General features: G+C 35.3%; 1 long non-coding RNA gene across 1 annotated transcript in view; it reads right to left on the bottom strand.

Moving 5' to 3' along the window:
• Nucleotides 1-1273, bottom strand: part of LOC112653364 (uncharacterized) — a 175703-nt gene extending 174430 nt beyond the window's left edge. Inside the window, exon 1 of the long non-coding RNA XR_004814428.2 lies at nucleotides 1124-1273. This is a non-coding gene — a long non-coding RNA (uncharacterized LOC112653364). The remainder of the gene's footprint in view (nucleotides 1-1123) is intronic.
• Between the last annotated feature and the right edge of the window lie 16570 nt (nucleotides 1274-17843).

The following is a 17843-nucleotide window of genomic DNA, read 5'->3' as shown; positions in this document are numbered from 1 at the left end:
TTTGGGGTATGCATATCGCTTGTTTAAAGTGTGTCTTTAAAACTCTCCCGGAAATTAGCTGCTGAATATTACACACTAGCCATTTCTCAAAGTGAGGATCTTTCACGGTTTTACCTTTTTCTCTCATTTACCAAATGAAATTAGATCACATTACAGACTAATACCTCATGAATTGCATCTATTAAATCAGGGCCAATTTGAGTTATAGAGGCATATGCACCCAGAAACACTAAATGCCCTGTGAAAAAGCAGAAAGGTAGCTTGAAGGTTTATAGCACCAAGTAGCTTTTCATCTGTAAAAGACCTGGGTTCAATTCTTTGCTTTCAGGCTGAGTAAAACTGACATTCATGGCCATATCATGACTTGCATCACAAAAAAACAGATTGTTGGTCTGCTAACAAACGTGGAAGCCAAACAAAGAATGTCACACACATTGCAAATTTCCGCAAAAGTGGAAATCACGAGTGTTGATCTGTTTCTGACTTCATCGTGCCCAGACAAGGAACAGAAACTTATCTGTAAGAGCTCTAACATTTACTCTAATAAAAACAGCATAATTTTCATCTATGTTATCCAGAAAAGCCTTGACACAGTTCGCAAGAACCAAGCTTCAAAGACCAACACAAATCCCAACATCTTTTCTTTGGAAAGGTTTAAATATTGTAGCTTTTATTGTGTTGGGCCTCTGAAGTTAACTCTGATTTAAGAGTTAACTTTTGTGGGAGTTTACTGCTCCCCCAAATAATTCATTACCAATGGTTATTCTGCTTTCGCAATTAATCAGGTTTGAAAGTGCTTCATTTGGTGCATTTGTATTGTTTAAATAAATCTGGAAACACTAACCCTGTCACGTTCAGGGGTCGAGTGTGGGAATGAATCTGTAGACACAGAGGGTAAAATACTTCAAGGCGTATCCCCAAGAGATTTCCCGCTGGACAATCAGAATTTATTTTCCAAGAGGACGGTGTCCCTGTGCAAGTGAGCCCCGTGGTGTGTTTTAAGGTCTCCTTAACCTGTCTCAGCAAATTGCATAAATCACAGCTATAAAGTCTTCCTATTCAGCATGTTGGGGCTTGAGAAAGCTGACCAGTTTCTGACCTCTTATTCTGGGCCCCAACTGACCCTAACTTAGAAGTTCAAGCGGTCAATTGCAGGTCACTGAGGGCAGTCTCAGAATCTCTTTAATTCCACTTGGACAGCAAGGTTAAATTTATGCAGCACAGGTATTTTCCCAGGTTTGGTGATGTGCTGCTTACAGAGTCCACCCCTAGATGACCTAGGAGAAAGAAAGAAAAGGAGAGGAAGAAAAAAACAAACTTTAAGTTGGCGTCCTCCTAACCAGCTCCACTTTAGTATACACCATGTCGGTCGTTTATCAGTATAATGGATCTACAGACAGCCTTAAACAATTGTCAAACATTCTTTTAAAAGCCATTAGTTTTTCAACTAATATATATCTGTTTTGTGCATTTGTTGAACCCTTCACTTGTCACCGAGAGCGGCCTGTTAAGCTAAGCAGAGGCCTGATCAGTTTTCAGTGAGCGCTGCGCCTCAAGGGTTCACCTGGGTCAGCCACAAGATTTATGAGGCCCAGTGCCAGTATCTGATTGGGACTGTTAGTGCTAAAGAAAGCTGACACTTCCTCCCTTTCCCTCCTCCTCAAGCTCGACACACAAAGTCCAGTGACTTAACTTGTACATTCCCACTGGCTGCCTAAGAGGCAGCAAAATTGATGACCTGTACAGACACCAAAGTGGACATCAATAAAAAAAGATGGATGTGAACGAGTGGAGTGACATGCCTCATTGCTGAGGGAATGGAGGAGGGGAGAGAAAAGGTTAAAAAAACACTAGAAAGTTATTTATATAAGCTTCAAGGACAAGGATTTTGTCACTACTTGCCTAAGGATTTGCTCTTAAAATATTCTTTCCTCTAGCTTCTAACCTTCTCAAAGAGAAAGAAAAGAAAAAAAAGAAGAAGAAGAAGAAGAAGACTGGGGACCTCTGCTAATTACTAGACCTTCTGTTGGCTTAAGTTCAGAAAATATTATTACTTTTTTTTTTTTTTTTTGGTCACAAAAGTGTGACACCATGATATGGATGAAAAATCGTGTGAGGAAAATGTAAAGTAACATTCTAAAAAAGAGCTATGATTGACTTAACATTGCCATTGTGCTTAATTAATAAGAATGGTTAAAAGCTAAGCAGATTACATTTTCTAGAACCTAGTAGCTTTGAGTGCTTTGAAATAACATGTTCATTTTGAAGCATCTCCCAAGGAACTTCCCCAAAACACTAGGACTTGTACTCATGACGATGAAACCCACAGACTTGCTTACAAATGGAAGATGAATGAAAGCAACTGGATTAGACTTTAGTATACTGGATGCCTTCTATGTTGAAGGGCTTGTGAGAAAAATTATTTGGTGGCTTAGCTAGCGCTCCAAATTGATCCAAAAAAAAGGCATGTAAAATGAATAAAAGAATAATTCTCAGTGTTTCTCCTCGTTCTTTCTTGATGTGTTTATTTGCCCTCTAGGATGTTTTCTGCATGCTTATGTATTATGTAAATGAGATCTAAATCTAAGACGTGATCAGCACGGTTGGGGGTGATTATGTACTCAGCCACAGCAGAAGAAATAGCAGACTCCCTAGATCACGGTGTTTACACATGATTGTTCCATACTAACTGCCTTGATTTTGATGCTCCCTTCATAAACATGGCCTGATGGTCTCCTACCTTAGAGCAAACTGGCAAAAACTATGCAATTAATTTTTAATAATTCCTGGTGCTCCAGATGCTAATAGTGTCTTTTATGTTGGCATAAACCCTTATGAGTCCAAATCAAGAGAGTAAGAATGAATGCTGTCACACTATCCCTTTTGCGTGTAGAGACTGAGCTTGACATCTTCAAGAGACGAGTTTGAAGTTCTTACCATTTCAGCCACACAAGATGGGTCCATTTCACAGTCCACAACCTAATGTCCCTCGCTGCTCCTGAGATGGCAGCAGTAGGATATGCTTTGCACTAAATCACAACAGAACGTGTGACAAAGTGGAGGGAGGAAGTCCATATCCTTGGTGACTTTGTTTCCTAGCTTGGCATAGCCATCCCATCCAGAATCAGCAACTCTTAAGAGGGTATCTGTGAGATCTCCACTCTCTTCTGTCCAGTTCCTGGCCCTATCTTCCTATGCACTGCCTTATCTAGTACACATACAGCAACCTTGAGCCATGAAGGTTTACTATTAAGGACAGGGTAATATCAGCCAGGGTTGGTTAGTCACTATTTTATGTTCTAAAATAACATAGAGTTTGCCATCAAATAATCTGTCAGAGGAGGCCTTTTCCAACCCTGCTACTTTGTCTGATACCAGCTCAGTTTTAAAAGTCATACTAAACCAATCTCTCCAGGTTCCCCACGTGAGACTTCACATCTCTGCCCTTGGGATTTTCACAACCCCCAGAATACCACTGGCTTTTCTCCAGGCTCAACAAGCTACCCCTGATTTCTACAAAGAGAGTCAAGTCCCCAATGGGACTTCAGTGAGACCAGGAGGAAGGATTTGCATAGGCAGTCACAAGCTCAATTTATGACCTAAAGTAGCTGCCAGCAGGAAAATGATTCCAGTTTATAAAATCCATGATCCAACAGCACGTTAAGAAGGGTTTTAAGAGTTTGATTGGGAGCTACTTAGTTTTAGTTCCTTTAACATCAAATGTATTTTTTTTTTGTTTGTTATGATCACTATTATAGTAATAAAATGCTTTGGGTTTTTTCCCCTTTTTTAGTGAAGACATGATAGAGTTGTAAGAACAACCTAGCATAGTGCTTGGCATCAAGTAGCTTTTTAATACATTTTAATTGACCTTCCCAGCTCCCTCTGGTCTTCTTTGCAGCTGAGCCATTATCTCCCTAGAGTATGGACTTTCAGGGGATCTTAGCCAAAATATACAGCTAAGCATTTTGACAAGTTAATAAAGAAGCCCTGAGTAAAAACCCTTGCTTTGTCTAGAAGATCTAAGAAAGCCTAGGAAATATCCATCTTAGATTCTAATGGCTCCTCATTTTCATTTAGATGCACAAGTAGCATTGGAGACTTTGTCAAAAGATGGTTCAGAAATTGTGGTTACATTTCCTGGACCTGTCACTACATATAAGTTCATTCCAAAGGGTAGGCTGGGGATCCAAGAATGGCACTTCCTAGGGTCTCAGTGCCATCTATTTGAGAGAGAATTTGAAGTCTTAGAGGGTTAAAAGCAATCCTGATTCTTCAATGGCTAATTCTGGATCTTCCACCTGCTGAGACACTTCTGATCTTCTACTAAACTGACAATATAGATTTTCCCATTAGCACCAGGCAGCAATATTCAAAAATTTCCTTAAGCAGCTCAGGAATGGATTCCACTGTGCCATTTGCTATGGGACTCTGATAAAAAGTGTCAAGGAGACATATTTCAGATTATCTGAGTAATGTGAAAGAATTCCTAAATGCTTAATTTAGGGTCAATAGTATGTGAAAAGATCCTCAGACCACTGAGGCTAAAATGACTGGGTTCTGTTCTCCAGATGCACCTACAAGTTTGTGGTATTAAGCTCTGAGTTCAATCTGATGTCAGGCAGCTCTAGGGGCTGACCTTGGTCTTCTCCAAGCTGGAAAAGGATGTCAAGGGAAAGTAATCTCATCTAGCCTCATAGGATCCTGGGAAGTGACATTCTTGGGTTTCTCTAGTTTGAGGTAAATAATTGGTTCTGCCTCACCTGATCTAGAAAAAAAAAAAAAAAGCTTAAAGCCTCATCGGTCTCTCTTTATGCAAAATGAAACTTTCCTGGAATTTGGGATTCTAATGTTATTCTTAAAAATCAAGGATTTTACCAAAAAATGAATGCACCTTGGATATACAACAAACAGATTAAAAGCATCCTTATAGATTAACACTAAAAGTATGCCAATTCTCAGATTGTTTCACCAATAGTTTTTTCCATAAGGCAGGGAATCATAGTAAATGAATCAAAACTACCCTTCGACCCTTTGTTGATTTTTTATGGTATTTTTTCCGTTTAAAAAATCATCACAATTATGCATGAAAACTTTTTAAAAGTTACTAAGAATTAAATTAGAAAATCAACAAATGCTGATAGTTTAATGAATCTCAACTAAGTGAATTTTCTTGAATTCATTAATCAGTATAGATGTCACAATTGAAAAATTGAGTTGTAAAAGTCACTATCTCAACCTAAATCTCTATTTTACATGTAAATATATAGCCATATATTTCATATTTTCCTTTATGAAGAAAGATCATAAAATATCAATACCAGATATGCTATTCAGGTGTCTCCCCATAAGATCAAAGTGTTCTAAACATCTTAATGATTTAACATAAGCACTAAACCATTCAGAAGTTCTCTCAGAATAAAAATTGCAAAAAAAATTCATTGTCAAACTATGTCATTAAGAAAATATAGTTTTTTCAGTCTTTGGCCATTGACTAATATAGCATTGTCAGCTTGGGTCAGCAAAGAATGCTGTTGAAGATTTTTCTATATTAAATATTTGTTTACTTCCTAATCAGGCAAATTCATGCTATTTGTTCAATTTCTCGTGATTAGGCATCACTGGCATGTAAGAACACCTTGTAGGGACCATGGGGCTAATCCTTAGCAGCAACAAATCCTTTGTTGTGCTCACACAGCAAGGTTGTCTTTTGCCACAATGATCAAAATTTTTATTTCCACTTAAAACACATTTCAACAAAACAAGCATTTGGCTTGGTAATTTCTTCTTAGCCTATTTAAACTTTACCAAAATATTTATTTGGCAAAATTACTATTTGATAAGGAAAATATTTTCCAAGGTAGATGCAATTGAAGATAGCCTGTCTACTTTTTAAATGGAAGTAGAATCTTAGTTACTTTAAAGGAGAAACTACTATTATTGCTTAGTACAATAATCATTATTATTATTATTACTTTTGTAGAAAGGAGAAGGAGGAAATGGAGGAAGAAGAAAGAAGAGGAAGGCGGCTCTCTTTTTTGCACAGAATTATCAAAGACTTTTCATCAACAGCCAGTAAAATGTGCGTCTTATCCTTCCTGAGACTCTTTACTTCATGGAAACCATCTGATGATAATTATGGGCAAATAACATGACCAAAATGAAAAGCTGGCACTTACATGGCTTATTTAGTGAAATGGGCACCTACAATGGTCCAGTAAAGAGTGCCCCACTCTGTTCACATAAACCATTCGACCATCTTTATAACCAACATGGATCATCACCTAAATGTAATGTGTAGCCACTCAATCATTAAGACCTCTGGTGGTTACAACTGCCTACTTTGTCACGCTGGCATCCAATTTGTACTTTTCCCCCAAACATAGCCAACATTCAAAAGCACAGAAAACTCTCTTTTTTTTTATTTAAATTACCTTGGACTTCTTATTCTATTATGCTGTACTAAAAAAAAATCTATATTGCAAACTGTGGTAATACTTTGCATTGTCTATTCCCAGGATGACTTTTTTTAAAGTATGTTGTGACTCCCGATTGTGCTCATACTCATTCAACGAACAAAACTTACACCTCAATAAACAGCAAGTCTGTATATTAGATGAGAAGAGAATATGCAGGGGGAAAAAATAAAAAGTTTCTAAAAAAAAAAAAAAAAAAACAAGAAAAAAGAGAAAAGCCTGTAGTGCAAATTGGAGAGCAATTCCAATTGCCTTTTTTTTTTTTTTAAGGTTTTATTTATTTATTCATGAGAGACAGAGTGGGGCGGGGGGCAGAGGGCAGCAGGCTCCATGCAGGGAGCCCAACGTGGGACTCGATCCTGTGTCTCCAGGATCACGCCCTGGGCTGAAGGTGGCGCTAAACCACTGGATCACCAGGGCTGCCCGTCCCCCCCACCAACCCCCCCACCCCCCCCCCACCCCCCCCCCACCCCCCCGCCACCATTCCGAAGGGTTGTTTCTGTCACCAACTTTGTTCTCGTTTCCATGAATTGTTTTTTTCTATTAAGATCTGCTGGGGAAATAAAAGCAAAGGGTAGAGCAGAATTTGCTGGAGATGACAGATGGCTCTTCTTTAATGACTTATAAAAGTGGTATCCCAAGTTTTACTTTATGGAACACAGAAGGAATATACTAAGCAATGCTACAGATTTTATCTAGCATATCCATTTTGCTAATTTGTGGAAATATTATCATTTTACTATTATGATTATTGACACTTTTTAAGGAGCAGGTCTATTAAGTTCTTTTATCCTTTCTAAATTATGATTAAGGATGAATGTTCTTAAAGGGATGCCTCTGGTCAATAAAAGGGGAAATTCACAACTAAGTGGTCTAATTGTAGTTATATAAGGGAGTTTTCTTCAGCCAAAGGATTTTCTATTAAGAATAAGGAAACTTGGGACGCCTGGGTAGCTCAGCATTGAGCTTCTGTCTTGGGCTCAGGGCCTGATCCTGGAGTCCCAGGATCAAGTCCCACATCAGGCTCCCTGCAGGGAGCCTGCTCCTCCCTCTGCCTATGTCTCTGCCTCTCTCTGTGTCTCTCATGAATAAATAAATAAAATCTTAAAAAAAAAAAAAAAAGAATAAGGAAACTTAAGTTTGCTACTTCATGGGAGGTATTCCATAAAATATGTCTTATGAAAATTAAAGTCTATCTATCTCAGTGAAGTTACAGGTTAAAAAAAAAAAAAAACAAGCACCTGTTAATACACTTTCATTCATTCTACAGATAAAATTACTTTTTTTTGATATTCATTCACTGAATGCAAATACACAAACAAAACACTAGAAAGCTCAGTATTAAGTATAAGTGCTTAATTCTGGTGCACAACCTTCCAGAAAGAATGTATATAAGAAGCTCCTAGATCAGATCTTTATTAGAAGAGCAGGCCCAATTATATTTTCTTATCCTATTGGACCTCTAAACCTTTTACATCACTTGAAAGGATTAGTGTTTTATTTTAAATTGATCCAACTCCATACAGTGCGTTTTGTGTGAGACAAAGACCAGGAGACTCTCTTTTCCTGTGTCTTTAAACTAGTACATAACTTCTGTTTAAGGACCTAGTGACAACTGTAATGGATAATTTACAACCTACAGGGCTTCTGGATTAAATAACAGAGGTTCTGTAAACCAACAGGCTTCAGACTTCGGTGAAAGCACCAGTAATTTGTTTATTGCCCTTTCTCAGTTCCTCAATTACAATTGATCTCTGCTAAACAGTCTAGTGTTGCTAATTGTTGGGAAAGGGGGAAAATAACTTAATCTCTATAGGCATCTTCTAGCCTAGAATTCATCCTTATAATTCCACGCCATAATCTCACCTAGGCACAGATAGATGGAATTCATCCGTACACCTAGTTGAAACAAGTACTTTAGAATCGAATTTATAAACAACCAAAGTTGAAGGAGCTGTGTTTGGGAACAGAAGAAAGGGTGACTGATTGTATCTGATATTGAGCCAATGACAGACAAACAAGAGCACTTGATTAGAGCTCTTGTCCTGCCAGATCACGTATCTGAATTCTACTGATAGGAGTTTAATCAGGACTTAATCTCCTTATCATGTCTAGGTGTTGACCAACTCTAAGCACTTAACAAAATACAGAACCCCTACAGGCATTTCCACTTCAAAGTCTAAAGTACATGCTTTAGGTGTCTCCTATCTTATTTTTTTTTCCATTAATAGTGTTGAAAAGAAATACTTGTCATCAACTATCATGTCCTAATTTAACCTGTTTAACTTCTGAATTGTTTGTTTTAAAAAGGCTTATTTATACTAAATCTTCATTTTCTTGACCCACCATGTTAGAAATTAGAAATACACTTTACATGTGCATGTATGTATGCATGTAATGCATGTCCTAATTTGTTTAACTTTTGAACTGTTTTAGAAAAGTCTGATGTATTTATTCTAAATCTTTATTTTCTTGACCCAGCATTTTCAAATTTAAATAAATATGCACACGTACATACATCTGTGTTTGTATAGTATGTACTTTAAATTCTAGCTTCTCGTTCTAATACAGTGTATCACTTGAATGTCCAACTGAACAAGTAGTACATTAAAACACAAAGGAAAATCATCCTTCAAATCCTTTGGACATTATACATTACAGGTCAAGTTCAATGACAACTTTTGTCTATTGCTCCCTGACTTAGTGAGCTTTCATTCCACTTTGCCATATTAAAGTTCTTCCTTTAATCTTTATGGCAACCGAATGAGAGAGAGTAGGAATGTTTACTGTTTACTCACTGCTAGTTAAAATTGCTTATTTCACTTGAAGGTATCCTCCTATGGACTACCCATAACTATTTCTTATTGCCAAAATGTAAATAGTTGTATGTGAATTGTTTTCATGTCTCCACTACAGATGTAAATTACTTTTTAAAAAATTAAGGTGACATTAACGAAATTAACAATAAAAATAATTAAAACTACACAAAGCAGATACTACACATCTAGAAATGAGAATTTATATATCTGTGGTTTTAATGTACTGGTTAGTATTTTAATTATTTCAAGAATTTGATAGTCTACTTAATTTTTATGGCAGCATATATCCAAAATAATGCATAATACCTCTCTTTTGTCTAATGTACTTCAACTGAAAGGTATTAATCTCAGAGACAAGAAATATTTTACTATTTGGAAATACTGGTAAACTCAAATGTTCAACTCAGTGTAAATTAATCCTTTAGGAAAGAAATTATTTAAAACCAAATATTCCTCAATTATTTTATTTCTTCAATTATTTTGCAATTTATATTTTGTTCAACTCAAAATACTATACTTTGAGAGCTTTATTTTTATTTTGTCTTCTCTGAAATAAGTTTACTCATTTCTAGTTTTCAGTATAACCACGAGCCTAAATCAAATGCTAAATATCCAACTATATCTGTTTCAATCAAATATGATTGGTTGATTTTAGAGGATATTTCCATTTGAAATAGAGACTTGAGACCAACTGTTTAAATAGAAGACAGAGAAGACAAAAGCATTTTAAATGTTACTTCAATTTTCATGGAAGACTTTTCAGCAATTTTATTTTTTGAAAATTTCTACAAATATCCATAAACACTTTAGTATCTCACTAAGCTCAGAAAGAAGGCAATCTATGATAAATGCTCCTGTACCATCATATACATAACATTGTAAAAGATAAGTTAAATTATAAATAAAACTCTCTTAAAAATATACATATTAAAGCTATTGTCAGAGTATATTTTAATAATGTGTTTTATATAAAATATAACAGAAAACTTGATTTATGCAAATAACATTCTAATCTTGGAATTGCTTTTAGATAGGATTCATTAAATTTAAGTTTGGAAAGATCATGCATTTCAAAAAAATGGGTAATATTGAACTAAATAACAATGTTGGCTAAGCAGCACTGAAGCATAAGCAGGGAAAAATAAAATAAAAGTCTATTATTTTCTGACTATGAATGCTTTCTAAAGTAACTCAGATGCTTCCATTTTATTTGAATATTGCTTTTTGTTTCCTCTATTAAGTAGTGCTTAAAAACCACAACTTCAGTCAATCAGTAAACAGGATCATTACTTCTAAGTGTTTCAGATTCTAAATCAAGGGTTTCATTTAATTTTCCTAGCAGAATAATGCATATAGATGAGGATGTCAAATTGCAAATAACCTGTATTAGAATAGCGTTTACAGTGCTTATGGTAAGTAATCAACATTATTGACTTAGCTCAGGGATTTAAAATGCTGAAAAACACTAACAGAATAAATTGATTGGAAGAATAGAGAAGTACATCACTGTGTTAAAGATTTGAAATGAAAGTGAAACACATTATAGGATTTTGTAGTTTAAAAGTACATGTGCATATATAGATATGCACGTAGATGGATAATGTGGGCGTTATTGATTTAAACTCTCTATTGGGATTAAAGGGAGAATGCCTAGTTTCGTTTCAATGGTAATGTTGGCATTCATTATCAATATGATAAAATACAAATTGGTGGCTCTGTAATACAGATTTAATGCCCCTGCTGAACTTTTTTCCATTAGCAGCTAATGGCTATTCCTGTTTACCTTCTATGACTCCAAATGCTCATTCCATCTTCTTTTCTGTGATCATAATGGTTATACAGGAAATGATTTTGCTAAAAATGAAAATATCCTATTTTATTTTAAAAATGATAGAACTTGCATCTGTAAACATGACTTTAATCTATGCCTTCCATGATGTGTCAGCGTTCTCAAAAAGAATCTTGTTCTGAGTTTATAAAATAGAAATGAAACATCACATAACTTGAAATAGTAAGAAAAAGACTTGTTGCAATTATTAAAGTGAAACATTTTGCTCTCAGAATAGCTTATATTTTTTAACATATATACATAGAGTGAGCATTTCCTTTCCACTATTAAAAATCTTTTTATCATGATAAACAAATCTATTCATTGAATTGCTTTTCTCTATTCTATATAGCAACAGTTTATTTTTAGGATGGTTTTCAGCTACTAAGTTAGATTTATTTAAAAAAAAAGAAGAGTACAAAAAACTCTTATTAATTTATTTTAATTAAGCCCATTACAATAATCCCTGGGGAGAAAACAATTAAACATTGAATAAGGAACAATAAAAATCAAGTTCATTTCCTCTTTGCAGTTGAGTTCCCTTAGTCATCTCTTTTTCTCAAAATAAAGTCTTTAAATTTTGTAGACTTTTCAGTGAAATAGCATAATTTTAAATGAGGTTATGATACTAATACTTAGTATTATTGCACATCTATAGTATACAAGATGCCATTCTAAGTATTTAATGTACTCACATAATTATCTCAAACTTATGATATTAAAGAAATAAGCCAATTTAAAAATGGACGAAAGATCTGAACAGACATTTATCTAAGGACATATAAATGGCCAATAAGCACATAAAAGATGCTCAGGATTATTAGCTATCAGGGAAATGCAAATTAAAACCATAACGAGATACCACTTCACACCACCATGATGGCTATAATCAAAAAGACAGGTAATAGCAAGTGTCGGTGAGGATGTGGAGAAACTGAAACCCATGTACACTGCTGGTAGGAATGCACAATGGTGCAGTATCTTTGTAAAACAGTTTGGCACTTCCTTGAAAGATTAAACAGAGGGTTACCATACGATCCAGCAATTCCACTCGTAGGTATATGCTCAAGAGAAATGAGCACACATGTTTACATAAAAATTGAGATGTTTATAAATAGTCAAAAGGTGGAAATAACCCAAATGTCTATTAAGTGATGGCTGGGTAAATAAAATATAACATATCCATCAAAGAAATATTTGACAAAAGGAATTAATTGCTTATAAATACTACAGCATGGATAAACACTGTAAATACTATGTTAAATGAAAGAAATCACACACAAAAGATGTATTTCATTTGATTTCACTTATACGAAATATCCGGAATCAACAAAGCTACTAAAACAATAGAGTAGTAGCTGCCTGAGACTTGATGAGGTTGGAGGAATGGACAATGACTGCTACTGGGTATGAGACTTCTTTTGAGAATAATGAAAATGTTCTAAAATTGGTTGCGGTAAATATCGCAAAACTATGAATATATTTAAAAGCCACTGACTTGTCCAAATGTGCAAATTGTATGGTATGTGAATTATATCTCAATAAAGTCATTTCATATGTATCTTAATATATTTATATAATATTTTTTAAAGATAGCAAGGACCAACCATACAGAGAGGTTAAGAAACTTGCCTGAAGTGACAGTGAGGGGTAACCTGAACTGAACCAAAGTCCATACATATCCCCAGTAAACTTACTGGCTCTGTCAATGGTACTTTTGCTCTTCATGTGATGACTGATTTTATTTAATAAAATATTTTGTTTAAAAAATCACTCCCCCATATAGCTCCAAATGAAAGATTTCTGAGTTAATGCTGAACTGCCACTGTTTTTATAATAAAAAAATACAATGTATGACTAAGTCATTTCAAGGTATTAATATGGTTTGTTTGAATGTCCACATTCTTAAGAAATCAGGACAGGCTGCAAGGATGGAGCATGTTCAGTAGCTAACAACAACAAACCCATTCTCCTTAGATACCAAGAGTTTACATTTTTATTACTTTACCCTCAAGAAATGCAGTTATCTAGTCATATTTCTTAGCCCAGAAAAAAAAGGCAAATGTCAAAATATATTTGTTATGTTATTGCAGTTAATTTCTCTTTTCACTTAAAGATTTTGTAGAAGGGCTTGTGGAAATGCAGGATGGATTCAGAGTACTTGGTAGCTAGGGAAACTAAAAGATCTTCTAGCAAAATTGTACAACAGGAGAAAATGTCACTCAAAGAAGTTATATCACTTATAAAGTCACTAGATCCTATAGCAACTAAAATTAAAGGCATCATAATCAATCTCTTCACAACGATATCAATAGAAATAATCAGCACTTATTGAAAATCGTATGGGTCAGGCAGTGCACTACACATGTCTTATCTCATTTCACCTTCAGAACAGGTACTGTTACTATTTCTGTTGTACAACTAAGAAAACTGAGGTCTAGGGAAGCTAAATAACTTGCCCAAATCATCGAGCTGCAAGCAGTGAACCTGCAATTGAAATCCCAGCCTTTCTGATCTGTTCTTAAACACCAAACTATACTTTAATCACAATCAGTTCAGCAATCTCTTTTATATTAAAAATAAATATCAGGAAAGCTAGCACATTATCAGAAACACTAACTAAAACATGAATCATATAATAAAAGTGAATCATAAAATAATTATTTGTTCATATTATATTTATTATATTCATTTATTATTACATTTATTACATTTATATTTTATGAGATAAAATATAATACAAGTGAAGCATAAAATGAAATTTATCATCATAAAAAGAATTAATTAGCCAGAATTTGGACTCACAGAGATATTGTGACAGATTGTAACCTTCATCCCTAAACAATATATAATGGCAATAAACTGTTTTCTCATCCTGCTGCATAAATCAGGCAGATTTATACCAGAGAAATACACTTGCGGTAAATAATACACAGTTAATTTAATACCTTTTTTGAAGTTATTGGTATGCCTTTTAACCATGACTGTGCCTCCGAAAATGATGAAATCAAATTACTTTGAAGACTCAAAGATAAATTAATCGTCATACACAACATGGAGACTGCTGCGGGAGGAGACACAAGAGCACTGATGTCTGTGCGACCGCAAGCAGCTCACCTAGAATGAGCCCAGCCTAGTCACCCAACACTCCTCTCCGTCTGGAATAATCTCTCCCCTCTCCTGCCCACACTCCTACAAATGTCCAGTCCTCTCCCCTTGCAATCCTCCTCCAACTCTGAGCCCCTGGAGACAATTACAAACTAGAGTTGCCCTGTCTGAGTTTCAGAGATAATTGGCTAGAATCAACATCACTCATGCCATAACTTACATACTAATCATATGTAATTAATCATGTGTTTTATTGACTTGAGGTTTTCTATACATGTGTTTTTTTCCCTCTGCCTCAATGATCAGACACTTCCTATGAAGAAAGACTCTAGACTTCTAATGATTTGTCATCTAAATTTCACCTAAGGAAGCTACGTGAGCTTGCTAGAATGCTTACAGACGTTAATGTACATGACAGTGAACAAAGGCAAAAAAAAAAAAAGCCTGTTTTTTCATTTTTTAATTTCACATCTATCACCCAGATACTTCCTAGAGCATGCCCCCCAGGGCTCTGCCAATTTCTGACCTGTCATCAAGCTATAGACTCCTCTGCTTTAAGAACTGATCACAGCCATTTTTGTACAGAAAACCTTGTCTAAACATAACAGGACCATATTATATAATAATAATAAAACATTGCAATATAGATAATAACAATATAATGGTATTTGTATCTTTGTTTTTCCCTTTGAGAAACGCAATCTATTTGCTTAATCAATTTGGATTGATAAGATTTGCATGTATTTTACAATGCATCATTGTATTAACCATGATTTAAAACTCTTGGTTTGGGGACAAGCAGCCCTCCCCTTAAAGAAATAAGATACTGAGGCTGCAATATCCTTTATTTTTTGTGAGACTTTTTAAGCCTTTAGATGGAAATACTGGCGTTCCAAATTGGTAATTACAAAACAGCAAAGTGACTTCAAGATCCACGGCATCTCGACCATATACCAGTAAGTAGACAGTACTCATCCAATCCCCCTGGTCTGTCCAGCTATAAGGAAACAAAATGTTGTTTGCCCATTCGATCTTCTTTCACTTAATCCTGAGGAATATTAGGATTTCCATTCATTTCTGTTGGGACTGAAAAACTTCATTCTTCTGCTGCAGGCTAGACCGGGGATATGCTCCATGAAGCAGCACCACAGAGCTAGCTTTCGCATTGCGTGTTATTGCTGCTGCTGCAGATGCTCAGAAGAGTTACACCTGGGGCGTCTTGCATTGTGCTTATAGGCATTTAATGGGGATCATTACCCCCAGCAGCTAGAGGATCCCCGTCTACATTTCCTGTAGGATCCCCCAGTAGACAGAAGTTTGTATGACCACTGTGTGAGCCTCCTATTCATAATGACAGCTCCATCCGCTGTGTGGTAGGTGGGGCTCTTCCTTTAAGTCCTGTTCAGACCATGTCAGGCAGCTAGTGTCACACTCAATTGGGTTTTCTGTTCTCCTATCTGCTATTCATCTTTATATGTTTTGCTTCGTATCCTTAAATACTGTAATTCCTAATCCGAAAAGTTTATGTACTATACAGGATTCAATTTTACTAGGGTAGGGCTAATTGTCAAAAAGAAAGAGAGTAAGAATAAAAGGGAGGGAGGGAGGGAGATATGCTCCTTAAGAAATTCAAAAGCTCTTGTGATTTCAATCAGATTTAGACTGGGAAGAATTTTGTGCACTTTCCTAAAACCAAATTTAGAGAAAAAGAAAAGAGGCATATTAAGTAGATTTTCCCCTCCAGGAATTTTTGATATTATTTTATTGAAATAAGAAAGTGTAAAATGTGAACTGCATTATAGTTTCATCATTTGACTCTAAATATCAGTCTGCATTTGAAATGCATTTTGTCAGTACTACAGGTTCCCAATCTTTCATCCACAATTCTAAAACCCAAACAGATCTGAAAACCAAATATTTTCATAAGATAATTCCAAAATTCATGTGGTGGCAAAATGTGACTCAAATTACATGAGCTTATTTATCCATTTAGCGTGAATGCTCCTATATTTTATTTTAGAAATATTTATAAGTTTGATTTCCGGATGTTGCCTCAGCCCCCACTGGCAATGCACATAATAGATGGTATATGCACTCTTTAAATGCAAAAAATTCTAAATTATGATAGCACATCTGGCCTCAAAGACTTCATATAAGGGATCATGGATTGATAATTGCATAGCTAAATGCTAGGACTTAGAAGCAATGCCTAATGCACATGTGTGTATGCACACATATATACATTCATGAACGCATACAAATGAAATAACGAGAATCAGGAGAAAAATCAAGACTATATTAAACTTCAATCTGTATTGATCATTGCATTGTGTAGGAGAAGACTGAAAACATTATAAATGAACAAAAGGAGGGTATTAGCGAAACATTCAAACATGTCTGTAAGAGATACAGAAAGCCATAAAAATGACACTACTGTAAACTGGGGACATGGAAAATGCTCACAGTACATTATATTAAGGGAGAAGTAGGTCACCAACAGTTCGAAGAAAATGCAAATTTTATAAAACCATATACATTCATACATAGAAATTAACGTGAGCAAATATGTAAAGAGAGACCAATGGTTATTTCTGGATGATGAGTTATTTAATGTTTTTTATTTTCTACTCTCTGGTTTTTCTTTAGTTTCTTTTTCTAGCATATCGCTCCAATGTTGTTTTAAGCTTTTGTTTTGTTAAGAAAGACCAAGTGAACATGAAAGAAACTAGACAAACACTTAAAAAAATACAAAAAAAAATAAATGATAACCGAGCTTCAGATGCTGAATAATTGCTTGCCCTTCTCTAGCTGTGTATCTGAAGAGCTGGTGCGGTGTGAGTTTGCTCTGGCGGGTAAGAGTTCATTTCATGAAAAGAGAATTACACAGAAAAACACACAGAAACTTTAGCATTTATGGGCTGTGCTTTGTATACAGAGATGATGTTATTGACTCCCTGACACTGAGGAAACATCAGTATTTCTTCATGGCTGCAATTACCTAATTTGGGAAATGAACCAGACACCATAGCTTCATCGAGATGATAGCTGTGGACATAAAGTGCTGTGGCTGCCATTTTTTTTCAGCTTCTTTTCTTTTTTTTTTTTTTTTTTTTTTCCTGCAGCAAAGCAATAATGTACGGTCCTAAACTCCCATGTACTTTAAATTGTCTATGTTCTTTAAATAAGCAGCATTTCAAATTAGGAATGGAAATCTCACTCTCACTTAGCACTCTATACATGGCATCACCTTTGATGTTATAACACAAAATATTCTGATAAGCATATAAAATACTATTGAAAGTGCTACAACACAGGATCCATTTTCACAGTGAGAAAAAGCCATCAAACTAGAATTTCTTGTGAATTTATATCCTCAAACTTTGAAGGCCAATCTAAATATTGATCTAAACTGCCCATGCCAATCTCCAGGTCTCCAGGCCACGTAACTCCAGATGCAGAGTAATTCCTTCTACTCTGGGGGCTTTCAGTCAAGGTTTTAAAGTATTTTGTTAATGTATCAGCAAATATCTATTAAATCTCTGTAATATACATAATCTCTCCATTTTTTCAAGTCCAAAGCACAGGTCTTGCCCTGTCCTTAGAGAACTTATA

Source organism: Canis lupus, chromosome 3 (genome assembly GCF_003254725.2).
Source record: "Canis lupus dingo isolate Sandy chromosome 3, ASM325472v2, whole genome shotgun sequence".
In the NCBI taxonomy this organism is placed as follows: domain Eukaryota; kingdom Metazoa; phylum Chordata; class Mammalia; order Carnivora; family Canidae; genus Canis; species Canis lupus.
The sequence above is the reverse complement of the archived record's forward strand: the minus strand, read 5'-3'. Positions and strand labels throughout refer to the sequence as shown.